Consider the following 10314-nt stretch of genomic DNA (forward strand, 5'->3'; position numbering starts at 1 on the left):
AACATGGTTCTAACACTCACCCTGGTTGCTTATCCACAATAAGGTGTGCCTGGAGCAAACTGAAGCAGACTTCTCTGCAACAATGGTGTTGTCCAATGCAAATAATTGAGTTTCCAGAAAATTATTTTTGCTTTTTAATATTTAATGGAGGGCAGCACGGAGGAGCAGCAGGTTAGTGTCGTAGTCACATAGCTCCAGGGTCCTGAAGGATGTGGGTTCGATTCTATGTCTGTGTGGGTTTCCTCCGGGTGACTGTCTGTGAGGAGTGTGGTGTGTTCTCCCTGTGTCTGTGTGGGTTTCCTCCGGATGACTGTCTGTGAGGAGTGTGGTGTGTTCTCTCTGTGTCTGTGTGGGTTTCCTCCGGGTGACTGTCTGTGAGGAGTGTGGTGTGTTCTCCCTGTGTCTGTGTGGGTTTCCTCCGGGTGACTGTCTGTGAGGAGTGTGGTGTGTTCTCTCTGTGTCTGCGTGGGTTTCCTCCGGGTGACTGTCTGTGAGGAGTGTGGTGTGTTCTCCCTGTGTCTGCGTGGGTTTCCTCCAGGTGACTGTCCGTGAGGAGTGTGGTGTGTTCTCTCTGTGTCTGCGTGGGTTTCCTCCGGGTGACTGTGGTTTCCTCCCACGGTCCACAAACACACGTAGGATTGGCGACTCAAAAGTGTCCGTAGGTGTGAGTGTGTGAGTGAATGTGTGAGTGTTGCCCTGTGAAGGACTGGCGCCCCCTCCAGGGTGTGTTCCTAGCTGGCGCCCAATGATTCCAGGTAGGCTCTGGACCCACAAGTAATTAATGAATGAATGGTTCTTTATGGTTCTTGATTTTTTAGAGTGTAGTAGGTGGGTGACGTGAATAAGGGCTCTACCATTTCCATCGCACCCCTAGCCCAAATACTGCTTGTTCCCTTTCTCCTTGTGTTCTTTCAGGGCATTGAATAAAGAGCATAAAATACAGTATAGCTGTGTCTTCTCTGGGGACATCACAGAATTAAAGCAGAACCCATTTATAAAATCCTTGCTGTAATAGGGGTAATGATGTAATAGATACATGTTTAAAGAGGTGAACATACACTCTGCTACTTCTTCTTTGACCACAGTGTCTTCCAACGAGGACTAAACTGGTACGTAATCTTAGACAACGGAAATATTGCAAATCATGAATTGAGATGAGGATGTTGCCCTATTCCTGCTCCATAGGGGGGTAACATTGACTTTTATTTGCTGTGTCGGATCACTTAAGGTGGAAATGTCTACAAACTCAGGAGTTTCTGAGATTGTAGTTTACAAACAACATTCACTTCTTTCCTCAAATACATCAGTCCACCTTAAAAGATGCTGTGCTTCGGAATGTTAACAAAGCACAGAACTGCGTGTCTCCACAATATTAGACGTTCCCTGTAAAGCAATTTTCACTAAATGTAAATAGACCCTGTTTATAAGACAGACATAAGGGTTTTTAACCGCTTCATCCAGAGTCTACACAGAATCACTGACGCAAAGCAGGAACACACACACACACACACACACACACACCTGTAGACAGTTTCACACACTCACCCAGTCACTCACACACACACACACACACACACACACACACACACACACCTGTAGACAGTTTCACACAATCACCCAGTCACACACACACACACACACACACACACACACACACACACACACACACACACACCTGTAGACAGTTTCACAGTTTCCCAGTTACTCACACACTCACCCAGTCACTCACACATTCACCCAGTCACACACACACACACACACCCCTGTAGACAGTTTCACACACTCACCCAGTCACACACACACACACCTGTAGACAGTTTCAGTTTCCCAGTTACTCACACACTCACCCAGTCACTCACACACTCACCCAGTCACTCACACACACACACACACACAAACACCTGTAGACAGTTTCACACACTCACCCAGTCACTCACACACACACACACACACACACACACACACCTGTAGACAGTTTCACACAATCACCCAGTCACACACACACACACACACACACACACACACACACACACACCTGTAGACAGTTTCACAGTTTCCCAGTTACTCACACATTCACCCAGTCACACACACACACACACCTGTAGACAGTTTCACACAATCACCCAGTCACACACACACACACACACACACACACACACCTGTAGACAGTTTCACAGTTTCCCAGTTACTCACACACTCACCCAGTCACTCACACACTCACCCAGTCACTCACACACACACACACATACACACAAACACCTGTAGACAGTTTCACACACTCACCCAGTCACTCACACACACACACACACACACACACACACACCTGTAGACAGTTTCACACAATCACCCAGTCACACACACACACACACACACACACACACACACCTGTAGACAGTTTCACAGTTTCCCAGTTACTCACACATTCACCCAGTCACACACACACACACACACACACACACCCCTGTAGACAGTTTCACACAATCACCCAGTCACACACACACACACCTGTGGACAGTTTCACACACTCACCCAGTTCAATGGTTCTGTAGAGAACCTTTTAAAAAAGGGTTCTATACGGCACCAAAAACGGTTCCTCTGTTATAACAGGCTTTACATCGTAACAACAGAGGAACCGTTTTTGGTGCCGTATAGAACCCTTTTCTAAACGGTGCTGTAGAGAACCATCTATAGCACATTCTCCATCAGTCTGAAGAACCCCTTCATGCAAAAGGCTCCTCAAGTGTTCAAGGTTCTACACAGAACCACTTTCTTTACCAAATAACACTTTTAGAGCAATCATTTTAAAGCGGGTACCTTCAGTGACAGTAATGTACCTGTGCAGTGTCTTTATTTTCTAATTCGGACCTCAGGTTTCTGTAAACTCTGCTGAGCTGTGGTCCTCCAGAACGGGAGTCTGATGCCTCCGCAGTGGGATTAGTTCTGCAGTGGAGCACACATTAGGCTTAGAATCATCTTAGACCACTTTAAATCTCCACTTCTTAGACAGAGGGTGTGATATTCCTGACAGCCACAGGGTGGCAGCAGCACCAGGGTTTCACAACATTTACAACAATCAGCCATAACTTTAAAGCCACCTTCTTCTAGATACACTCACTGTCCACTCTCTCAGCCGCACTGAACACACACGTCACTTTATAGACCTACAGTTACAGACTGTTGCTCTGCATACTTCATTACCCCCCTCTCCCCCTGTTCCTCAGCGCTCAGGACCCCCACAGAGCAGGTGTGATGTGGTGGTGGATCATTCTCAGCGCTGCAGTGACACTGACGTGGTGGTGGTGTGTTAGTGTGTGTTGTGCTGGTGTAGAGTGGATCAGACACAGCAGTGCTGCTGGAGTTTTTAAACCCTGTGTCCACTCTCTGTCCACTCTGTGAGACACTCCTCCCTCGTTGGTCCACTTTTTCCATCTGATGCGAGGTAATGGATAAAACTGATACCGAGTAAATCTGGGTAAAATATAAATAAATAATCAAACAAACACAAACATTTGGTTGAGATTTTGTTTTTTATTGAGACAAATACGGAGAAGGGACTTTTTTTGCAGCGAGGACATGTGCACTGTTCTGTTCACATCAGCAATAAAGACCCTCTCTTCTCTTTCACTAATCCCTTTATTACACACACACACACACACCGCTCTCATTTCACTAGCCTGTCACTTACGCTCTGGATGATGCCGGATGCTGAGAGAGGGGTGGGTCTGTGTGAGGAGACGCAAAAACAAACCAATAAAAGACTGCAGTCTTCACACAACACTCTTGATCAGTATTTGACATCTCAGTGTCCTGTGTATCATGAGTTCTGCTCTTCATCCTGTCACTGACATGTCTCTTTAAATGTGTGTGTGTGTGTGTGTGTGTATGTGTGTGTGTGTGTGTGTGTGTGTGTATACACCCATTTTCATTCACAGTGTGCAGACTATAATCACATATTGAGTAGAGATGTCCCAACCTGGGCCTCTCGGAGGAAGATGTTAAATTTTACAATAAAAACATTTAAAACATGGGCAGCAGGTAATGTCTCGTCACACAGCTCCAGGTTCCTGGAGGTTGTGGCTTCGAGTCCTCCTCCGGGTGACTGTCTGTGAGGAGTGTGGTGTGTTCTCTCTGTGTCTGCGTGGGTTTCCTCTGGGTGACTGTCTGTGAGGAGTGTGGTGTGTTCTCTCTGTGTCTGCGTGGGTTTCCTCCGGGTGACTGTCTGTGAGGAGTGTGGTGTGTTCTCTCTGTGTCTGCGTGGGTTTCCTCCGGGTGACTGTCTGTGAGGAGTGTGGTGTGTTCTCCCTGTGTCTGTGTGGGTTTCCTCCGGGTGACTGTCTGTGAGGAGTGTGGTGTGTTCTCTCTGTGTCTGCGTGGGTTTCCTCCGGGTGACTGTCTGTGAGGAGTGTGGTGTGTTCTCTCTGTGTCTGTGTGGGTTTCCTCCGGGTGACTGTCTGTGAGGAGTGTGGTGTGTTCTCCCTGTGTCTGCGTGGGTTTCCTCCGGGTGACTGTGAGGAGTTGGTCTGTTCTCCCTGTGTCTGCGTGGGTTTCCTCCGGGTGACTGTCTGTGAGGAGTGTGGTGTGTTCTCTCTGTGTCTGCGTGGGTTTCCTCCGGGTGACTGTCTGTGAGGAGTGTGGTGTGTTCTCTCTGTGTCTGCGTGGGTTTCCTCCGGGTGACTGTCTGTGAGGAGTGTGGTGTGTTCTCCCTGTGTCTGTGTGGGTTTCCTCCGGGTGACTGTCTGTGAGGAGTGTGGTGTGTTCTCTCTGTGTCTGTGTGGGTTTCCTCCGGGTGACTGTCTGTGAGGAGTGTGGTGTGTTCTCCCTGTGTCTGCGTGGGTTTCCTCCGGGTGACTGTGAGGAGTTGGTCTGTTCTCCCTGTGTCTGCGTGGGTTTCCTCCGGGTGACTGTCTGTGAGGAGTGTGGTGTGTTCTCCCTGTCTGTGTGGGTTTCCTCCGGGTGACTGTCTGTGAGGAGTGTGGTGTGTTCTCTCTGTGTCTGTGTGGGTTTCCTCCGGGTGACTGTCTGTGAGGAGTGTGGTGTGTTCTCCCTGTGTCTGCGTGGGTTTCCTCCGGGTGACTGTCTGTGAGGAGTGTGGTGTGTTCTCTCTGTGTCTGTGTGGGTTTCCTCCGGGTGACTGTCTGTGAGGAGTGTGGTGTGTTCTCTCTGTGTCTGCGTGGGTTTCCTCCGGGTGACTGTCTGTGAGGAGTTGGTCTGTTCTCCCTGTGTCTGCGTGGGTTTCCTCCGGGTGACTGTCTGTGAGGAGTGTGGTGTGTTCTCTCTGTGTCTGCGTGGGTTTCCTCCGGGTGACTGTCTGTGAGGAGTGTGGTGTGTTCTCCCTGTGTCTGCGTGGGTTTCCTCCGGGTGACTGTCTGTGAGGAGTTGGTGTGTTCTCCCTGTGTCTGCGTGGGTTTCCTCCAGGTGACTGTCTGTGAGGAGTGTGGTGTGTTCTCTCTGTGTCTGCGTGGGTTTCCTCCGGGTGACTGTCTGTGAGGAGTGTGGTGTGTTCTCCCTGTGTCCGCGTGGGTTTCCTCCGGGTGACTGTCTGTGAGGAGTGTGGTGTGTTCTCCCTGTGTCCGCGTGGGTTTCCTCCGGGTGACTGTCTGTGAGGAGTGTGGTGTGTTCTCCCTGTGTCCGCGTGGGTTTCCTCCGGGTGACTGTCTGTGAGGATTGTGGTGTGTTCTCCCTGTGTCTGCGTGGGTTTCCTCCGGGTGACTGTCTGTGAGGAGTGTGGTGTGTTCTCTCTGTGTCTGCGTGGGTTTCCTCCGGGTGACTGTCTGTGAGGAGTGTGGTGTGTTCTCTCTGTGTCTGTGTGGGTTTCCTCTGGGTGACTGTCTGTGAGGAGTGTGGTGTGTTCTCTCTGTGTCCGCGTGGGTTTTCTCCGGGTTTGCCTAGTGGACTTGATCTTTTTCACCTTTACCTCAGTGTTTCAGTGCCAGGGATTCTAGTCGTCCCGTTTTAATCACAATTTTAATTATTTTTGCCTTCGTGCCTGAGGAACAGTGTGATGCTGCCGTATAATTCGACCAGATTAAGGTATTTCAGTAGGCAGCAATGGCCATAATGTCTCCAAATTCAGTAGGCGGCTAACTGCATTACTGACAGTGCTACAAAACTAAACAGCTCGAGTTACAAACAAGTCTATGTGGTAATTCAAACACTGAATAAAACTTGGAATAGTTCAACTTCAGACTCGTCCAAAAAACAGTCGTTTTTTCCCTCAAACACACTGTTCCACCTTAAAAGACGTGGAGCTTCTAAACGTAAACAACCAGAGAGAACCGTGTTTCCCCACAGTTGTAGCTGTTCTCTTTAAGAGTGAGGAGAAAGACAGAGGTTAGGGTTAGGGTTAGGTGGAGACTAGTCGTAGTTATGGTTGAGGTTAGGATAAACCTCCATGGAATAAATGTAAGCCAGTGTAATGTCCCCACAAGGCATGGATACAAACTTGTGTGTGTGTGTGTGTGAGAGAGAGAGAGAGTCAGAGAGCATCTCACACAGAGATGATCCATAATCTGAGCATTATTTATGCACCCACAGAGTTACTGAGCTGAAAACAACAGCAGACACACACCGCTGACAACCAGCGTAAGCACTTTCCTGCCGTCCACACGGCACCTCGTTCCCTCCACCTCCGTCTCATCATCTCCAGCTGGGTTTAAAGCAACAGTATTTCAGTATTTTGTTCTTGAAATGAAGTGCGAATTTGTGACATCATATGTGACAGAGGACAGGTTACTAAAGCCAATTCATTGTTAAAAGAGCTCTGTGTCCTCACCAAGCACAGGGTCATCCTGTAACTGAGGTCACACACACACACACATTCACACACTGTCATGTGACTGCATCCAGGACGTTCCGTCACATACAGACGCCATGATTTAAAGTGGAGGGTAAAGCTGTGTAGGGAACCTTTGGGTCCAGGCTTCGCAGGAAAAGTAGACTCCATTCTCTCAGCTCCACTGACCACAGGAGCACTTTGTAGTTCTACAATAACAGACTGTAGTCCAGCTGTTGCTCTGCATACGTTGCTAGCCCCCTTTCCCCCTGTCTTTCAACGCTCAGGACCCCCAGAAGCCCACCAGTACTGGTTAAGATTGACACAGAGACAGTGGGAATACACCAGGGCCGTTGACTGGGGGTGGGGGTGGGGGTGGGACCGTACACAGGTATTAATCTATAGACTGCTTTTATCACTTTAGGAAGTCACGGTCCCCCCGGTTCCCCCTGGTTCCCCCGCAGAGAGAAGGGAGAACAGATGTCCTCTGGTCTGCAGTGAACTGCTGGACATTTCTATGAGTCACGGATGAAACAGTCTGTTGGTTTCTATACGAGGGGCTCAAAGGTTTTAGACACACCTCTGCGTCACAGGCTCTGGTGTGAAGGCCCTCCTGCTCCCACAGTTACACACCACTGTGTATTTGTTTATGAGAGAGAGAGAGAGAGAGAGAGAGAGAGAGAGAGAGAGAGAGAGAGAGAGATGAATGAAGTGTTGAGTCACCCAGACACAAACTGAGTCATCAGCACATCCTGAGAGCATATGAACAGACACATAGCAGTGTGTGTGTGTGTGTGTGTGTGTGTGTGTGTGTGTGTGTTTCATTCAGAAATGTCAGCCCCTGGTATTTTGATGAGGTTGTTTCACCAGTGAATGGATGAACCACACACAGCAGCTGACATATTTGTACAGAGCTGTTTACAACCTGATGGTGTCACAAAGCAGCTTCACACAAGTTGAGAATTAAAACAATATTGAAATGAACATCCCCAGGTGATGGAAACCTTGGGAGGAACCAAGACTCAGAGGGCGCCCTCCCCCTTGAGGTTTCATTTAAAACTGCAGGTGGAAGCAGTGGTGGAGTGTGCAGTAATGCAGGTCTTTAGTAAAAGCGTGTGCTGAATCAGTGCCATCAAAGATCCAGGAGCTGCTGCAGGGGGACGACGGCGGCCAGAGACGTGGACGACTGCAGTGGTCCAGGGGCTGGATTCAAAAAAACGTTCCTAAGGAGAAACCCACAAAGGATATTTAGGTAAACACTGAGAAGTTCACAAAAATGTTCCTAAATTCAATTCTCCAAAAACATCAGAAGAATTCTCAAATATTCTCTTAAAGGCGATGGTCACGATTTTAATGAAAAAACACTTATTATAAAATTCAGATGATGTCTCCGTGTGCTGCTCTGCAGTCGGTTTGCGCTGGAAACCGCTCTAATGTCTTTACGAAGCCGCAGTGATGGTAAATTAGTAAAAAAAACAAAGTGTCTCTGTCTGGTACGCTAGGCTTTTTCAGCAGAGAGACGCCATCTGGAGGGTTTTAGACAACAGAGAAACGCTGAAAAGCACAAACCGAGATGAGGATGTTGCTCTATTCCTGCTCCATAGGGGGGTCACACTGATTTATTCTTGCTGTATCTGATCACTTAAGGTGGAAACGTCTCCAAACTCAGGAAACGGCTAACTGCATTAGCGACAGTGCTACAGAACAAGTTACAGCTCTGAGCCTCTGAACGTAAACAAACCGGAGAGAACCGCAGTTCCTCACATTGCCTTTAAGTCTTCATATATTCATTATCTGTAACCCTTATCCAGTTCAGGGTCGCGGTGGGTCCAGAGTCTACCTGGAATCATTGGGCGCAAGGCGGGAATACACCCTGGAGGGGGCGCCAGTGCTTCACAGGGCAACACACACACTCACACATTCACTCACACCTACGGACACTTTTGAGTTGCCAATCCACCTACCAACGTGTGTTTTTGGACTGTGGGAGGAAACCGGAGCACCCGGAGGAAACCCACACAGACACAGGGAGAACACACCACACTCCTCACAGACAGTCACCCAGAGGAAACCCACGCAGACACAGGGAGAACACACCACACTCCTCACGGACAGTCACCCAGAGGAAACCCACGCAGACACAGGGAGAACACACCACACTCCTCACAGACAGTCACCCAGAGGAAACCCACGCAGACACAGGGAGAACACACCACACTCCTCACGGACAGTCACCCAGAGGAAACCCACGCAGACACAGGGAGAACACACCACACTCCTCACAGACAGTCACCCGGAGGAAACCCACACAGACACAGGGAGAACACACCACACTCCTCACAGACAGTCACCCGGAGGAAACCCACACAGACACAGGGAGAACACACCAACTCCTCACAGACAGTCACCCAGAGGAAACCCACGCAGACACAGGGAGAACACACCACACTGTCTGTCTGTGAGGAGTGTGGTGTGTTCTCCCTGTGTCTGCGTGGGTTTCCTCCGGGTTGACTGTCTGTGAGGAGGTGGTGTGTTCTCCCTGCGTAGGTTTCCTCAAAAGTGTCCGTAGATGTGAGTGTGAGTGTGACTTCAGGGCGATGGATGGAGCTCCGCCCAATACGTCTGAGACGAGCTGGAGTGGTGTCTCTGACCCAGAACTGACCATACAGCAGTCCTTCACCTCACTAAAGCTCACGTGGCTGAGCGCAATCAAATCCTACGTGGTCCTCTGGGGTCTTTGGGGTCCTAATCATTGAAGAAAAAGGGGAAAGGTGGCAAACAAAGTATGCAGAACAACATATGGACTACAGTCTGTAATTGAAGAACTACAAGATAACATTTAGTCCAAAGTGCTGTGTTGTCATTGCCTTCTTTGATGCATTTACTACTGTGTCGATGAGTAACCGCTAACTGTGTAGCATCAGCATGGTTTGTATTTACATGTGTGTGTGTGTATGTGTGTGTGTGTGTATGTGTCTGTGAGTGTGTGTGTGTGTGTGTGTGTGTGCGTTTTGGACTGGTAGCAGATGGTCTCGTGTGTTTGTGTTCATACAGCACATATGTAGGTCAGGTGCGCCATGGGCTGCCGTTACTATGGCAACAAGAAGTCAAACATGACTTCTTCTCATTGGTGTGATGCATAAGGGATCCACACACACACAGACAGAGATAGAGAGAGAGAGAGAGAGAGAGAGAGAGAGAGAGAGAGAGAAAGAGAGAGACCTGTTCTCTGTGGTAGATTTTCATTAAAGGTAAACAATTGAAAACCCTTCAAATCCCATTCTTCCTTTTTAGAGCCTTGTCTCTCCTCCGCTTCTCTCTCTCTCTCTCTCTCTCTCTCTCTCTGGAGTCTTCCAGCAGATTAAAATAGCTCCCCCCTTCTTCTCCCCCTCGCTCTCTCGCTCACACACACACACACATTGAGTATCTCTTAAACACTCACTCTCTCGCTGTTTCCTAATTCTTCCTAGCTCTCTCTCTCTCTCTCTTTCTCTCTCTCTTTCTCGCTCTCTCTCTCACACACATAAGCACACACACTCCAA

This window comes from Hoplias malabaricus, chromosome 10 (genome assembly GCF_029633855.1).
Source record: "Hoplias malabaricus isolate fHopMal1 chromosome 10, fHopMal1.hap1, whole genome shotgun sequence".
NCBI classification, from domain to species: domain Eukaryota; kingdom Metazoa; phylum Chordata; class Actinopteri; order Characiformes; family Erythrinidae; genus Hoplias; species Hoplias malabaricus.